The sequence below is a fragment of the Sceloporus occidentalis genome, unplaced genomic scaffold, assembly GCF_023333645.1.
Source record: "Sceloporus occidentalis isolate IW3139 unplaced genomic scaffold, rSceOcc1.0.p SCAF_16, whole genome shotgun sequence".
In the NCBI taxonomy this organism is placed as follows: Eukaryota; Metazoa; Chordata; class Lepidosauria; order Squamata; family Phrynosomatidae; genus Sceloporus; species Sceloporus occidentalis.
This window is the reverse complement of record NW_028316996.1, coordinates 2,153,783-2,171,763: the sequence shown is the minus strand read 5'-3', so window position 1 is coordinate 2,171,763 and position 17,981 is coordinate 2,153,783. Positions and strand designations below refer to the sequence as shown.

Here is a 17,981-nt window from a genome sequence, read left to right as displayed (position 1 = left end):
CCGCCTGTTGTCTTATTTCCATTGATGTATTGCTTTTATTTGGGATCAGGAGCACATAGAGCATATACTGTCCCTTGATGGAAGTGAAGAGGCGTCTATCCCCGCCCGATCTCCTCCCCTTTCCCCTCACAATAGTTACATTCATCATTCCTTAGCACTGGAGAGGTGGTCGGGAGGGATGGCTTTATGACTAGGTGTATCATACATTATGAGGAGGAGGAGGAGGCGGCAGATCTGTGACATACCAAAGTAGTCTCCGCTGTGCTGTTATTGCAGTTTCTCTCAGAGCAAGAGAGGACCCAGACAGGAGTCTTAAGGACGTTTGATTTATTTAATGACATTGTAGCTTTCTTGTTACTTTCAGAAACTGAATTGTTGGCCTCGTCTTTGACTGGTCGTGATATATGGAGAAGAAAGCTAAAATACACTCAGCCCAAGCTGAGCAAGGAAAGCCTCCGAAATCCCCTCCACTATATCGTGGATCACGATCGTCCCCTCCTCCTCCTCCGCTGTCGGCTGAGGACGCGGAAGACCTGCAAGTTGATGATGCACTCTTGGGAAGACCTCTGGGACCCACCCCAAGCCAGAGCCGCTTTCAGGTGGATCTGGTCAGTGAGGGAGCTCGGGAGGCAGCTGCTGCAGGGCATGAAGAAGCACAGCCTGCAGGAGAAGGCATCACCCACCGGGGAAGAGGAGGTTCAGGTGGAGAGGAGGCTAAAGGCCGCTTCAGGGTGAATTTTGTGGATCCGGCAGATCCTGAAGGTAGTTCGCCAGAGGGGGCCGGTGGCGAAGGTGGCGGTGGAGTGAGCTTCCAAAACGGGGATACTGTGTTGAGTGAAGGTAGCCTGCACTCTGGTGGAGCTGGACATCACTACCACTATGATACCCATACCAATACATATTATTTGCGTACCTTCGGGCATAACACAATTGATGCTGTGCCCAGGATAGACTATTACCGGCACACAGCCGCTGACCTTGGGGAGAAACTGCTGAGACCAAGTTTGGCAGAGTTGCATGATGAGCTAGACAAGGTAAGAAAACTACTGTTCCTTTGTGTTGTGACCCAGTGTGCAGAATAATTTCGTGATTTTTATGTAAAAAAAAGTGGTTTTCACATTTTATGAATACTGTTGTTTTTTAACCCAAGATGGTATATGTTGTCTTTGGGGAAATTATACATCCATCCCTGTGTGGCAAAAACCCCAGTAATATTAGTAGTAGTAATATTGTAGCTGTTATTGTCATCATCAAACTATACCTCTCCCCACGACCTAAAGAGCTCTTGGTGGTGGGGGGGGGGGCGTAGCGACAAGAGCGTCTGTTTTGTTCTGGAAACACAATGTGTTTCAAAAGTTACCAGTTTGAACCTTTTGTGCAGGAATCCTTATTCTTTAATTAAGGGGGCACATTTCTGTGTGTTGATCTAAACTAGGTTGCCATACAGTAAACTGCTTGCACAGGCAATTTACATATCACACACAGGTGGCAATCTATCTACATCTCAAAAGACTTCAGCAGTGAGAACCCAAATGGTATATGTTGTTTTGAGGGAAATTATGTATGCGTCCCTATATGGCAAAAACACCAGTAATAGTAATATCGGTGGTAGTAGTAATATTGTAGCTCTTAATATCATCTACAAACTACACCTCTCCCCATCTAAAGAGCTCTTGGGGGTGGAGGGGTTTTAGTGACCGTCCTTCAAGAGGGTCTAAGCTTGTTTTGGAACACTGTTCCAGTCGGGCCACCTACAGGCCACCTAGAAAACAATGTGTTTCAAAAGTTACCAGTTTGAACCTTTCGTGCAGAAATCCTTATACTTTATTATACTTTACATTTCTGTGTGTTGATCTAAACTAGGTTGCCATACTAGGTTGCGCAGGCAATTTACATGTCACACATAGGTGGCATTGTATCTACATCTCAAAAGACTTGAGCAGTGAGAAGATAAATCAGGAATGTCCTCTTAGTTGCCACCGTTGTGATTAAAGACAAGATAAACATCTGTGGAAATGCGATCCTGTCAATGCTGCATAATGGCGGAAAAGCCTGTTGATTTTCTTTTTGTTCTCTTCTGGAGTAAATGGTAAACTGTGGAGGATGTTTGTTGTTGAGAGAGTCTATCCTGTTACACGTTTGAAACGTTACATCATATATCTTTATTGTTTAAATGTTCTTGTCCCCTAAAACAAACCAGACATTAATCAACAGAGCGTACAAAACTGGCCATAACATTTTAAGATTAATATCTTGGCACACCTATAGCTTTTTTATTTACTCTCACGCTTTCTCTTCCGAAGAGAAGATAGAGATATATAATTATATATAATCTTCTCCGTCTTACTATTTTTGATTGTCTACTACCTTAAAAACGTTTGACATATCTAACATATTTGATTCCAGGAAATGGGAATAGAATTTCATCTCATGTTTAACATAGATGAGTTAATAACTTTTAATGTGTCCTTTTGAACAATTATAGTGAAACTATATTACAGAACGGTAAACTAATGTATGCAGAATTCAAAAGCCAGCTGTGTTTTTTGTTTTTTTTCTCCGAGCTAAGAAGTTATATATAATATGATTATAATATGTCCAGCGTGTCTCCTTCTCTGGGGATTTTTATTTTATATTTCTAGAGCAAGAGGTGCAAGGTGTTTGGGCACTCTGATGCTTTTATGTTTTTTAAATCTCTTTAAAGAGAGATTAAAAGAAGTTTAGGATCTCTCTTGTAACTAGGCAGTAGCCCTGATGATAATTTAAGTTTATTGTTTTAGTCTTTTTAAGAAAAAAAACAAAACAGATGTTGGCGGCCTCTGAACAGATCGTCGGGTTGTTACCACCTGAAACTCCGATCAGAGGAGTATGAGCATTGACGCAACTAAAAGCAACTGCCTGGGCTGGAACTGGTTATTGACCAAACACAAAATAGCTGGGGAAGGGGCAAACGCATATGGGGGACACAAGGGAGACACAAATATAAAGGGACCTCGCAGCTGTCATATGCATTAAAGAATCGCATTACTAGTCTGGTGACATCATGTGATCCATCTGCTGAAATTGCCCATCTGCACTGCTTTTATCTTCGTGAGTTCATAAAGGAACCCCTTTTAAAGGTTTCTGCAATAAGCACTCAAAGGAAATTGAGCCGACATGAAATATCTTCAAATCTGTAAAAATGACGTTACATGACTTATTCCGAAAGGTTCCATGACTCTCCATATGTTTGTTGTGCCATAGAGAGCTGGCGCACATAATTAGTTCTAGGTTGATGTTAACACATCACCCGGTTTGTTTGATCTTTTAATACAATAACATATAACTAATATTTTATGATTAAAACAGCTTGTGACGACTTACTGAGGCAGGTGGGGATCATGTTTGAAGTTCACAAGCTTTACAATAGCACACATCTCTTGTTCAAACACGCTTATCGGTCAAGAGCAAAAACGTTAGTCATGGTAAAGGTATCGGCAGCTGGGTCTGACGAGGTCCGCGGTGAAGCGCGGCTGTGAATATCAGAGCGTTGAGGATGTTTGATCTTAAAATACCTTCGTCTTTAAGATTGTCATCTAGTCTTTCAGATTTCCTTAAACTTTGGCAATGGATTTCTTTGCACCTAGAAGAAGGAAATCTGGCTTCCTTCTGGCTGAGTCACCCTTGTCTGGAGGATTGGAGGTTTAACCCCTTGTGTCGCTTGTAGCCACACATACTATAAAGTCTGCTCATGGACAGCCATAGTGCTGAAAGTGTGAGCAGTGCTCTGGGAATTTACCCAGCCCGTTAAACGGGTAATTCAACTTGCCCCAGGTTACAGAGAAACCCCTTCCCGGTAGAATACAAACTTTCCGTGAAAAGATAGGAATGAGAGAGCAACCCTATGGGGGGGCCGAGCTGGCCCTTTAAATTCAAAAGGGAATAACCTTGTTTTTGAAAAGGATAATTCCTTCTCATTTGCCTTCACAAAAAATGTAAATGCGTACAGCTGAGGACCTCAATTTCCTGACCTTAAAGGCTCTGACTTGTCTTCCGCTATTAGAGCTTGCGGAAGTTTTCTGTCTTCCGGACGTGTTTTACAAACACCCACAAAAAAGGAACCTGCTACTTTTTCTTAAAAAAAAAAAAAAAAAAAAGATTTTCTGCTGCCTAATTGTGGCTGGTTTTAAAGGATAAACATAAACCTCATGTTAATATGTAATTCACGCAAGGCATAGAAACCAGTCATCTTCCAACGTTCCCCAAATTGATCATCAATCTTAACAAGCCATCAGTAGATTTGTTTCATAATAAAATAAGGGGAAAAAAAACAGGGTAGATGCATTGAGGGAGGTCACAGCGCTCTGTTTCTGTGTTGATGAGGTGTCATTGGCTTCTTAACCAGTACGTAACATGCATGACCTTGAGTTCCAGATTACGCAAGCTTTAGCGTTGCCATGTTACACGTGGAAGTCTAATTCACCAGGGTTTAACATATATTTTACTCATGCAAATAGAGAAACCCACAGTGGATGCAAATCACATCGGATTACTTTTTACAGTTTATTATTGCACGCGTAAAACGACGAGTTGCACTTAAAATTGGATATCTAGATCTATAAGCTTGTACAGCATCGCTGTTTTGCGTACAATCTGTGGTCCTCATCAGAATTTTCTTACTGAAGGATCTTGAACCCTCTCTCCGGAGAATGTAGACAAGTGAATCTCCTTTTTACAGTGTGCCAAAGAAAAGAGGCTTTTTTTGTACGTAAAAGTGGTATTCTTCTTATCCCTAACGGTTGTGACACATAATAGCAGGTGCTTTATCTTAGAATCCCAAAAAATTTAGTTATTCAGTTAAGATGTGAATCCATAAAATAAGTGGGCAGAGTTTCAGACTGGTTTGCTTTGAAAGGCACATCGTGGGAGCCTTCTTCATTTTCTACTCTTCAACCTTCACATGCGTTTTACAAAGCCTTCTGTTTTGATTAAAATTTGAATGTTCCTGGGTCCTTCACGGAGTCAACAGGTATAATGGCTCAAGCAGACTTTTAGACAAACCTGCTTTTGTGATTTCCCCTTCACTTCTATAATCCATTTGTTTGGGGGGGGGGTAGTGAAGTTTTCCTGTGGGTATAAATGGTATTTGGTCTGCAAAAATATGACCATGGAGTGTAGAAATTGCCAGGTAATATTAGATATCGGAAAGACTAGAAGGATCAAATGGTTCTTATCTGCCCTTTTTTTTTGGTTTCTGTAATATTAAACGTTGGTCTTAATTTTGACCTGCATTAGCATTATAGTTTTTTCTTCTAGGGCACAATGATAGACTTCTGATACTTACGTATTTTTTTGTTATTGACCTGGGGTTGTGTGGGACATGAGTGCCATATAAGTAGAAGCGAAGTAATATATTTCTATTGCTTTTGTGATTACTTACCACATTTGTAAAGTTTTTATTGTGACCTGGACTCCTCTTGGACGTCGGAACCTGGTTGTGTTACATGCGACGTGGTGTGCGGAGTAAACCTGTAACTGCGTTACATAGAAATCTGGCACCTACAGACTATTTTCTCAGCGTATTCCGTCATTTTGCGTTCTGTCTTAAGTGCTTATAGTAGCCATATATTGCCTTAAAAATAGCAAAATGATTTCTGTTTGCACCAATAATTTGGTGTCATGTATGATGTTTCTGACTTAGTGTCTGGCTAGGAAAGTTGCCACGCAGCTGGAGCAAAACCTTATCTTCTAGAAGCCCTAGGACGGGCTTGTCCTTTCCATTACGTAAAAAAAAAACCAGTCTATGATTTGCAGGTGGAATGTATAACGAACATTGTACGCTAGGCAGTAATAGAGTATTCCCATCCTGAAATATTCTGGTCCAGACTATGTAGTCTCCAGGGCTCCGGCTGTTGTGCTTTGTGATTCCAAGATGGTCAGACCGCCAGGTGGCATTATAGTGTGTTTTTTTTTTTTTTTTTTTTTTGTTTTGTTTTTTAAATTATAGTACAATTACTTTTATTTTGTCGGTATAGTGGCTCACCGCGAAGTTAGTACCCGTTGGCTTTGGACTCGAGTCCATTCACTGGCACATCCGGCTCAGAGTTACTGAATGCAAATACAAAAGTGTCTCCTCCGTTACCTGCATGATTTATGATGTACCTGCACACAAAGAACAGAAAAATATAAATTTCCCGGGACCTTGACTTCATTATACTGTATAACAAATATATTTAAACAAAAATAAACACTCATTCTCAAAATCCCAGGAGCCGGGAACAATGACTCCCGATTAGTCAGAGGGTCCTGCAGGACACCCACTTGTATGATAAGGACATGGTACCGTATGTTTATCTAGTAGTTTGCTCTATAGTATCAACATTTTGGGTTTTGTGAAATGATCATTGCTTTAAAACAGAAAAAAAAAAAAACATAGCTGGAAAACATCCGGGGATGAATCCACTAAGTCCTTACTTATATTAACCGTGTAGTATAACTGAGTTTGTTGCTTTAAGCCAATAAAGAATTGTTCCCAGCTCTGTGACAAATGTATCCACAATAAATGCCTGTAGTAGCTTTTATAGGTTTTTGTCTTTAATATGAAGCCCGGTTCGCCAACTTTATGTGGCAACTTCCTCCGTTTTCAAAAACAAGTGAAGAAGCAGAAGCACTTTGCGATAAAGGAAGAGTACATACTGTGTCCGTATCTAAACTTTCACAACTAAAGAATTGCCAATGGTTTCCTGCTGCTCAGAGGCTGTGTTAATTTAACAATATTTTGGTTTGCGGTGTAATGTGTTTTAGATGTGCTGGTGGCCGTGGTGCGCACGTACCCACGGAGAAGAGAATTGCGTTGTGGGAATGCGTGCATACCTTTCAACATCAGTTGATTGAAAACTAATAGCTTTACACCTATTTTGAGCTATACATTTGCTAGCACTGTGGCTAGCACTGGGTATAGATTAAAGAGCATGTTTTAGACTGGCGCCTTTGGTGGTGGGAGAGAAGCCATTGGAGAGTCTGATGCGCAAATAACTCCCGTTGCGTGACACAGGCATCTAAAAGCCGAAGGATAAAGAAAATGGTTTTTTTCTTTTAATTTTTTTTGTTAAGCCTCAGTATTGAAATATTTTTAACGAAGAGACATACTACTGTCTGTTCCTATTGAATAAAGACACCTATTCTGTTCCCGAATTAAAGAAGAAAAAAAATATGACCTTTCTGATGTTACCGTGACATCTGCGATGTTGCTCCATGATAATGCGTTCGAAGTACATTAAACAAGCAGAATATTGTCGGCGGTAGGAACTTTAGACGCCGGACTGCAGCCAGGGAACCAGCGCTTGATCTTTTCTAGATGCTGAGGGTACACGCTGACCAAACGAGAGGTAAAATAAAGCTGAAACCCACCACTAATATATTCTTATATTAATGGGTTTGTATATGTTGGTGCTACCTTTTTAGATGGTCAATACATTTATAGAATAGGATGTAAAGCAGCACCTCTGAGGTGTTGAGAGTTTGTGTGCCGACGTTCTGTAATGAAAGATGATCCACTACAAGGCGTTGCCAATCTCTGTAGACTACGTTCTCTGGGACCAGCACTGTGGGCCATGATAGAATGGAGATACCTGGATAGGCTATATAATAATTATTTTACTAGCTTTAAGATTGCGCCTGTGGAGAGTAGTCTTTTACTACGCACAGCGGGGGAATTACTTAGTCATATGTGTAAGTATTTTGCCTAGCAGAAAATGTAGAGATCATTCATCATTTTCATGTGCAGTTGAGAGGTCTTATCTGTCGTACACTTTAGAACCCCTCCCCAGTGACTTAACCAAGTGACAAGGTTGGGTTTCAGTTCAGCTCATTTGGCGGCTTTCCGTACAGGGGTTCGAGAAGGAAATTCTGAAGTGTTTGTGGAGAACAAAGATATGCACATCTTCTAATGATCTGCAGTTACCCTAAAAATGTGTTTAACCCCTTCGTGACAAAGGCTGATTTTACTTTTTGTACCCTTCGTGGCAATGGGCGTTTTAACATTTCTGCGCTGCTCGTGTTTAGCTGTAATTTTCTTCTTTCCCGTTTACTGAACCCACACACATTAGATATTGTTTTTTTCAGGACAAGAAGGGCTTTCTTTAGATGACATTGTTTTGATTGTATCATATTATTTACTATTAAAAAAAGTATAAAATATGGTGAAAAATTTAGAAAAAAATGACTGTTTCTAACTTTTAGTTGAAAAATCTTTTACTCATCTATAAAAGGTAATAAAAAAACCTGCTAAATTCTACTATTTGTCCTGAGTTTAGAAATACCCAATTTTTTTGTTTTTTTGCTTTTTTCTGCACGTTATGGAGCAATAAGTACAGGTAGCGTTTTGCTATTTCAAAGCCATTTTTTCCAAATCTGGTAATTCTTCCCCCCATGTGCCATTTCGGGTATCTTTGAAGCCGGCCAATGCAATTTACCCCATCAAATCATATATTTTTGAAAACTAGACAGCCCAAGTGCTAGTATTTTAACCCTTTCCAAGCACTTATTCTACCATCAGCCTTTGTCAAACTTTATGGTAGTAATTTTTTTGCATTTGTTTTTTCACACACATTTTACTTTAGGTATGAATAAACAGGTTCTGGTATATGTCACTATCACAACACCCCAATATGTGTTTAGCAACATCTCCTGAGTACAGCGATACCTCACATGAATGATTTTGCCTGGCTGTTTGGAGGCAAAAGGGCCACATTTGGGACATGCGCATTTTTCAATGTTGAACTTTGGCATTTGGGGATCCACTGCCCATGCCCTATTTGGTACATCTTTGAGCCGGGCCATTTCAGTGTGCCCAATAAAGCCATATATTTTTGAAAACTAGACACCCCAGGGTATTTCAAATGCTAGTATTTTAACTCTTTCCATGCACCATATCTACCACCAGTCTTTGTCAAACTTTGTGGTAGTCATTTTTTTGCATTTGTTTTGTCACACACATTTTACTTCAGGTATGAATTAAAAAATTCTCGTATATGTCACTATCACAAAACACCCCAATATGTGTTCAGCAACATCTCCTGAGCGCAGTGATACCCCACATGAATGATTTTGCCTGGCTGTTCGGGGGCAAAAGGGCCACATTTGGGGAATGCACATTTTTCAATGTTGAACTTTGGCATTTGGGGATCCACTGCCCATCCCCTATTTGGTACATCTTTGAGCCGGGCCATTTCAGTGTGCCCAACAAAACCATATATATATGCTGGTATTTTAACTCTTTGCATGCACACATTTTACCACCAGCATTTTTTCAAAGTTTGCAGTAGTATTTTTGTGTGTGTATTTTTCCCACACACATCTACTTTATGTATGAATTTACAGCTCCTGGTATATGCCGCTGTCACACGACACCCCAATATGTGTTCAGCAACATTTCCTGAGTACAGTGATACCCCACATGCATGGGTTTGTCATTTTTGGGGGAACTAAAAGGCCACATTTGGTACTTGTGCATTTTTCTAATTGGAAATGAGATGTGTGGCCATCCTTCCCCCCGTGTTAATTGGGACCTTGTTGAACCCGGCCAATTCAATTTACCCCATCAAATCATACATTTTTTAAAAGTAGACACCCCATGGGCATTTAATATGCCAGTATTTTAACTCTTTCCATGCGAGAATTGTTTTAAGCTAATATGCTAATTTTAGGACTTGCTCACAAAAATATATATTTTTATATATATATATATATATATATATATATATATATATATATATATATATATATATATATTTTTTTTTTTTTTATTTTTTTTGCCTATTTTTTTTTTTTTTTTTTTAACATTTTTTTTTCAACTTGAAGGTTCCCCTGATAGTGACATCAGTGGGAAATTATTTTTACATTTTATGATCATTTTATTGATACTAGACTAGTGAGGCTCCGTACTTGTTGGGTACTGGTGCTATTAACTTACGTACTTAGAAAATGGAAGCAGCATTACTCTGTCACAACGCCATCCTACCTGAACCGACATCAGGAGCCGTGCTCTATGATTCGCTGAAGCGTGTGAGCGGTCGGGGGGGACATGATACGCCAGGTGTACAATGCTGAATGATCCTCCTTTCACCGCGCTCAGCATTTGTGACTGGTTACATTGTAAATCACAAGGGCCGGCTATCCCGTTTTTTATTTGTAGCTCTGGTGAATTGAGCTTTGCATTAATGCCGTGGATATTAATAGAGCATTGTTAACATGAGACAGATCAGATTTCTGTAAAACAATACTTTGTTTTGAAAGCTTAGGCTGGTGGTTTGGGACCTGCAAAAGAATTCAGCAACCCCCATGGCACAGATAGGAAGTGTAGGGTGCAGTTGTTGACATCATTACCCCGAGCACTCTCTACCTTATTTTCTTAATTTTTTATTGATTAAAATATATTCTAAATTTGTTTGCGACATTTGAACTACTTAATAACACCCATTGACTTTGGACTTTTAGATTTAATAGCAGCCAGCGTGTAAAAAACAAAATACGTTTTGTTTTTTTTTGTTTTTCTTTTCTAGATTTAAACCTTTGCACTTGTATCGAAATTAGGTGTTGAGAAATTAAAGGTTATTTGTACGCTGTTCTTTGTTTCGTAGCTATTGGAGGTCGGAATGTTCTTGTAGCTTTGTTTAATAGGGCTAGTGTTTTCTTTTTGTTTAATCCAGAACATATACTATTAATGGGCCACTGATGCCAAGAATATTGTTTTCTGCACTCCGAGCAGCATTTCTCTGCAGTAACCTTTTCTTATTCACCCGCTGATGTCGATAAGACTGCAGTGCATGTGCTGCAGGAATGTACAGTGGATATAAAAAGTCTACACACCCCTGTTAAAATTCCATGCTGTTGTGATGGTAAAGAATGAGAGAAAGATAAATCATGTCAGAACCTTTTCCGCCTTTAATGTGAACAATTCAATTGCAAAACAAACTGAAATCTTTCAGGGGGGGGGGGCTTTAATGCTGGTTCAAACTACCCCTTTGGGTGCCTTGACGTGACCAGTAAGTTTGCATGTGTTTTTTTGTTTTTTTTAACTAAAGCGGCATTTATTAGCACTTTTTTTTTAAAAAAAATGTTATTTCACATATGACTTCACAGCCAATTTGTAATTATTCTATAACTCCTTAAACGAATCCTTAACACTTTTTTTTTGTTTTGTTTTATCTTTGTCCCATGTGTAAAATACAGTGTTTATTGCGCAAGCACAGTATGCCCACGGAAACAAAATAATTTGTGCTGCTTGAAAGAAATCACATAAGGAAGCATCCGGTCTAAGCATGTCATCTAGATACCGAGGGAACATGAGGACAACGTAAAAAAGTATTTCTCTTAATAGTTAGTTATTTTTTCCTGTTTTGTTCATGATTTCATGTCTCCTCAGAAGCAGTCTAGTAAATGAATATTCATATGCATACCAATGATTTGAAAGGAGAATGACTGGAATTTCTTGAGGTTTTTTTTTTTTTTGGATAATGGATAAAAAAAATATTTCAACGATGACAAGTTATGTGATGTTAAAAATAAATTGCACATGTTACGTGCCATTGTTAAAAATAACCCATACTTTTTTTTGTGGTGCATGGCATTTAAGGAAACTTTTTATGTAGTAGGGGCAACACTGAAAAATAAATAAATTCCAGTAACCGAAAGAAATTGTCCGTCTCATAAAAGTATTTTCTCTTTTGTTATACAGTAAGGGAATTTAAACATACATGGCATAGACGATTGTCTGTCCCGAATCAGACCAATGACTTAGATGGACCGAATGGTTCTAATCTGCCGACATTCGATTTTTTTATTATGTTTTTAATTCATTTTTTTTATATTTTTATTGTGGCTGCAATGCAGTAAAATACATTCCCTAATGTTGCCTCTTTGTGCGTGGCTGGCAGTCTCTTTCCATTCCACGAAGCATCCCGGCAGTGCTTTTGATGGAGCGCAGGAATCAATTCAGATTGTTCAACAAAATGCGTTGACCTGTGAGCTCTCTTCCAACGTCCAATAGGAAGCTGCAGTGTTATCAGGGCATGCCTTTGCAGCTTCCTATTGGCTGACCTTTGTAGCCAGCATCCTTTTTTGTATTTGCTTTATGACTAAAATTATCTTTAATACTAGCGATTTGCCATATAATGGAGATAGAGTTAATCCGAGAAGAAGGGAAAATGTATTGTTTTTAGATTAATTCTGTGTGTCGGTAGAGTATGGTTTATATGTGTGGTTATATCTCTATTCCTTATTGGAGGTAAAATGTGTACGTATATTTTTGTGCATATATACAGTAGTTATTCCTATACAACTGGAGATTCAATGCAACATATATTTTTGGCATACTTTGGGTACTGTATATAAATTTGTGATTTTGTACCCGATTTATTCAAAATGTGCTGCGCTGGTCACCAGTTCACACCGAAGAGCATTTTCAAAGAAATTTGTCCTCAAGTCTTTGATGTCTTTGATACTCCAAATTATGTTTCTGGATGTTGTTTTCATTAAATCCTTGTTCTGTATGTAGAATGAGAAGAACAACAAATCTGAGTCTCCAAGTACTCAGTCTCTGAAGAGAGGTGCCCTTCTCTCCGACGTCTGGAGCGTGTGATCTAATGCAATAAAGGAATCGTCTTTCCTAAATGTGCCTATGGTATACTGAATAACGCATTGAGAAAAAGTTCAAAAGATATGTAAATGTGAGATTTCTCTGCATTTTTCTTGTGAAAAGCCCCGCAGGAGGAGTTGAAGTCATGGTCATTGACGATAAAGTGCACACATGTGGGGGATGCTTCCTTGTCTCATATGACCTGGAGTGATAACTTGAAATACCCAAAGTAATACTGCCATTAATGGATCCTATTGTATTAATACGTGACTTGGCCTCTCATTACTCGTTTAATATGTTTTGGGACTTTTGTCTAGAAATCTTCTGAATGAAAATGATGGTTCCGGATTAAATGTTAGTCTACCAAAGCTAAGAAATTAAGTTACACTTTGAGAACCTGCCATGATTATAGTATACATAGTTCTGTTTTCAGGAGCCAGGATACCTTACTAGAAATTAGTTTTTAACCTCTAGGTGAAATAAAACAGATCACAGAAGGTTAATTTAAAGTGCTAGAGAGTGGAACAGCAGTTTTAACAATGGAGGTGACAGAATTTATAGAGATGCAGAGAATCATGCAGATTCTTTGGTATACATGTTTTAATTAGTATCCATCTTTACTTCTTCAATTGTTGGTAGTTACATATATATACATATGTAGCTTTATCTGTGTCCCGTAGTACTTGGCTCTACTCTGGTCCATTTCACTCCCTGATTTATAAAGGTACCGTTAGACATGTTATACCTCAATGACCCATACCATGGTCTCTGTCCAACACCGATGGCCTATTACCTCTCCATGTAGCTGGAAAAGGGACCAAAGCCGATAGTGTAACTGAAATCATTACAACTGGTGGCATTCAAGATTTATCTAATGCCTTTAATCAGTGGAACCGTATCATTATAATGCATGTCGGCCTGTAATAACTCATCTTTCAGAAGATTATAGAGAAATAAAACCTTGACGTAGAGGATGAAAACCACAATGAGCTATTCAGAATTTTTTTAGATCACATAGAGCAGAGATAAAAGCTCTAAAAATAGGTTCCTTGATAGCTGCTAAAAAGCTAGACGTACTTTGAGAATTGTGGCCACGCTTGAAATATACCTACCTATTTTCACAAGAAAAAGGTACGGAAGGAGGTGGCTTTAATAAAGTACATATCCGGGTAATGGATTCCATACACTTTACAAATCTGTGTTCTATTGTAAAAGCTTTCATAATTCTTTAACGTTCACCAAACATATAGTGACATGTTTTTAATATGCCTACTAAACAGCCAGGAACCTGCGTCATCGTTTATATTTACATAGCTTCCGCACGAAGCAAGGCCCTGCGGGGATGTCTGATGGTCTTTGTGTTCCTACTGGCTGGAAATGATCGTTTTTCAGAAGCAAATTGGTTCTGTTTTAAACAGCTTGCGATAAATATATCTATTTCATATACGGAGTCCTGAAACCATGTTTAGTTTAACAGCACTGGTGCCTGTAATGGTAATCAGACTATAGCCTGATAGCCCTTTTTCATCAGCTCGGCTGAGTTCCCGCGTGTTACTCGTGCGAGTTTATACTAAGCTGTCACCAAAAACAAACACTCGAGGGCTGAGAAAGACCTGACAGGGCTGAAACGTTGCCTGTTTAAAAGATGCCGACTCCTGGTGAAAGCGGGTTGAGCTTAGTTGCTCGTATATTCCTGGTTTATAAATCCGCAGGGCCACCACTAATTCATCACTGGCGTCATCAGCAAGTGTGTTTCCCGTGTGCAAATCGGGACTTGTTGGTAATAACCCCGTTGTATGTATAAACTGCTTTCTTATCAGAAGCTATTCAAGTTATTCGTAAAAAGAATAAACGCTTCAGCATTTCAGGTGTGAGACTCTGGGCATTCGTACAAAGTTTTTACTTTTGGCAGAATGTGGAGGGGAAGAAAGGTTTCAAAGCTTTGGAAAGCTACCAAATGAGCAGCCCATCAGCAAGGGAAGATCCAGTGCATGAAGGTTATACGGCATCTTTTTTTTAAAATTGACAGGAAATATTTATTCATACTCCCAGAGGCTCGAGAGACCGCTTGCCTCCCTCGTCGTGTGAAAGAGGTGCTCCAGAAAGGGTAGGACCCCTCAGTAGAGACCAGATCCATTCTTCCTCTTGGGCTGCACTCCTGGCGTGGGATATGGAGCCCCCTCGGGCGACAAGAAATTCATCGTCCAGCTCTGTTCGTTTAGCAGCGCCAGACATTGTAACAGAAGCTTGGCATTCCAACCCCGTGTTTCAGTAATGCTAATATTTCTCTCCCCGAAGAGCTCCACCACGCTGACTGTAGTGAGCAGATTTCCTGCTTGGCATGGCTGGAATTATCATCATAGCCAAATCATGGTGTTTCCAGGTGTATTAGGGATTTATATACATTTTCAGAATGTGAATTATAAAAACCTTTGCGTATTTAACTTATGTACATAATGTGTGAGTGAAGTGGATTTTTATTATTTTTCACTCTTCTCCGATTGTATAATGGTTTGTGTGCTTAGCCTCCATCCTACGTTTTATAAATAGGCGTCCTTCTGCACTTTCCCGAGGGATCCCAGCGGTTTAACTCACACCTGTGCTCTGCTATACGTAGGGAGGCTTGAAACCTGCCACGTGTGTATCTAGCATCTCCAGTCCAATTATATAAATTAAAGATTTCGTTTTTGTCATTTTTCATCTTTTTAATGTTTGGGACATATTAAAAATAGTATATATATATATATATATATATATATAATTTAAAAAAATATAGCAATACATGCCTTAGTTTAAGGAAAAAAGGGCATTCTTTAGGTAGAGAAAATAAATGTCAGATATATTACATTATCTGCTTTCATTTCAATAATCGGAAAGTGTTCATGACTCACCCCTCTGTGTGAACCTCTGTAGGGTTCCATTTTTGTTCTTGGTCACTATGTTTAAGTGGATATTTCCCATTGTCACAGCCACATATAAAGGACTTACCTGAAGTAGAAGCTGCAGCTGTCCTTGTCCATGGTCCAATGATTTTTAACCCTGATTGGCTGCTTGGAGCAGCCAGTGAGTGGCAAGAAAGCCACCCCCTTAAAATCAATGGGAGCGTTTGCGTCACACTAAAAGAATTTCAAGCAACCGTGCAGCTGTCATACACATTAAAGTGCATATAATGGCTCGTGTGCCCCTTTAAAGTCAACTATCGCATCCCTACGCTTACCTTTATGCTAGAAAATCAAGCGAGATGGAATGTTGCTATATAATATAAAGCTGGCTTTCTAGTATCCCTTTCATTTCTTCCTTTTAGGATTCCCTATGACATCTGATACGCTTTTCAGTCCGTTTTTTCTTTTTATTGTTTGTTTTTTGTTTTCTGTTTTCAAGTACAGTTCGGTTTTGGAGAGTCCGTATGAACCGCAGCTTTTATATTCTATAATCCTCCTGAAGCTGCATAATCTTTACGGCCAACTCTGAAGAGGCTTGATCTCGTTTCCTGCAAATAAGTGGTTTAATTCATAGGTGTTTTCAGGCTTGTTGGCGAATACCGGTACTTTTTTGTTATTCAAATGCCTTGTATCATAAACTACCTTTAGCCTGAGTGCTTATTATAATACGCATACATAAAGGCGTGAATAATAGGAAATAATTCCTTTGTATTAAATTCCTACAGTTCTGTGTCTGGATCTAGAATTAAAAAAGGGTTTATTATTTTGCCTAATGTAATGTGAACACAAAAACACAAACCTTTGGCACGCACCTTGCCGACTGCTTTGCCCACACAAATTCCTTGGATTTTACTTCTCGCGATATAACAAGAGCTTTCATATTCCGGCATCGAGTTAAATTTCATCGTGCAAACATTTACAATTTTTTTTTTTCCCATTAATCCAGAATTTTTTTACATATTTTTTTTGCCACCTTGCCATTTGATGTAGCATTTTAATAATGTTGACTATCCAAAACATGTTACTGATTGCACTGGGTTTTTTTTCTTTCCGGTTAACTCTTGCTACACTTCTATGGAAGTGCATGATTTATTACATGGGCGGCCGAGTTTTTTCTGCAGCGGGCCACTCCCTCAGAATTGTACGTGTGCGCGCGCCGCACTCCTTTTTCATTGAGAAAAAAACATCACACAGCAATCATATTCACAGTAATGTGCGGTGTGTGAGAGATCAACTGACCATCACATGCAAAGCCTGCGTTGAAGGTATAGATCAATTGAGCAACATACAAGTTAACTGAAATGCATATAAGTTTTTTTTCATAAATATAACAAGATCTACAACCTCAATAATAAAAATGATACGTACGTGTACAGTGTTTGGAGAGCCTGTGCATGCATGTATGTGTAAGTATATGGTGTTGGGGTGGCTTTTTGTATATGTGTAGAGCTGCCCCAGACCCATATTCAAACCTACCATCATTATATTCATGTCCTGTCCCCCAACCACCATACTCGTACCTCTCATCATCATCATTCCTCCTCACTATAATTTCCATTCCCTATGATTATCACCCATTATTGTCCTGAAATCATCCCCCTCAATCTCTTCACCCAACATTATTTACCCTTCATACCCTCCCCTAGGATTCCCCGATTCATATTTTTGGGTTTGTGTTAATCCACTTACCTCGTTGTCTCCGGCCGCTGAGTTTTGTAAGTCTGCCCGTAGGTCTGTGGTGCGGTAGACGTCTGCACGATGCTCGCTGACAACCTCTGCTGCTGCCCGGTACTACTTCCGGGGCTTCTATGATGGAGCGCCGGTGTGACATGACCTTCCACGCTCTATCATAGAAGCCCCAGAAGTGCCGGGCAGCAGCAGAGGTTGTCTACGTTCATCGCGCAGACGTCTACCAGCTGTCCCGCTAGACACCAGGGGCTCTGGAGCTTGTGGGACAAGTCTGGGGATGCATTGGTAAGTCGGGGGGGGGGGGCGAATGGCAAGCCTGTGGGCAGATTTGCATAACGGGGAGGGGGTAAATAAAAGAAAATAAAAACAAGAAATGCATTTTTCTCAATCATAGTTTTTATTACATATGAAAAAATAGTTTACGTGTGAATTAATATTTACTAGTAAAACTACAGTCTTATATTCAGGCTATCTCTTTTTTCCTAAATTAAAAATCAAATTTTGAGGAATATGCTTTGCGTTCCTTTTATCACAATTCAGTTTCACTTTCTGTAGTTCTGCACTTTCCCTTCTATGTGACTGTATTCACTTTGCCTAAGCAGAATCCTACTGCATGCTGTTGACATATAAAATGCTGACACCTCTTGCGTAGCTAAGCACTATTTAGTCTCGATTTAAAGGGATATACCAACCAAAATGTTTTATTTCCTGCCGGAGTGCTTAACAATACAATA

At 39.3% G+C, this 17,981-nt stretch overlaps 1 protein-coding gene across 3 annotated transcripts in view; it reads left to right on the top strand.

Moving 5' to 3' along the window:
* The first annotated feature begins 533 nt into the window (after positions 1 to 533).
* Positions 534 to 17,981, top strand: part of LOC149302937 (solute carrier family 12 member 2) — a 52,553-nt gene continuing 35,105 nt past the window's right edge. For 2 of the 3 annotated variants that reach the window (XM_089481935.1, XM_089481934.1), the window contains exon 1: positions 561 to 1,034. The gene's annotated coding sequence lies outside the window, so the exon portion shown is untranslated. Of the gene's footprint in view, positions 1,035 to 17,981 lie in introns of all 3 variants that reach the window. The other variant, XM_089481933.1, reaches the window with a different exon arrangement.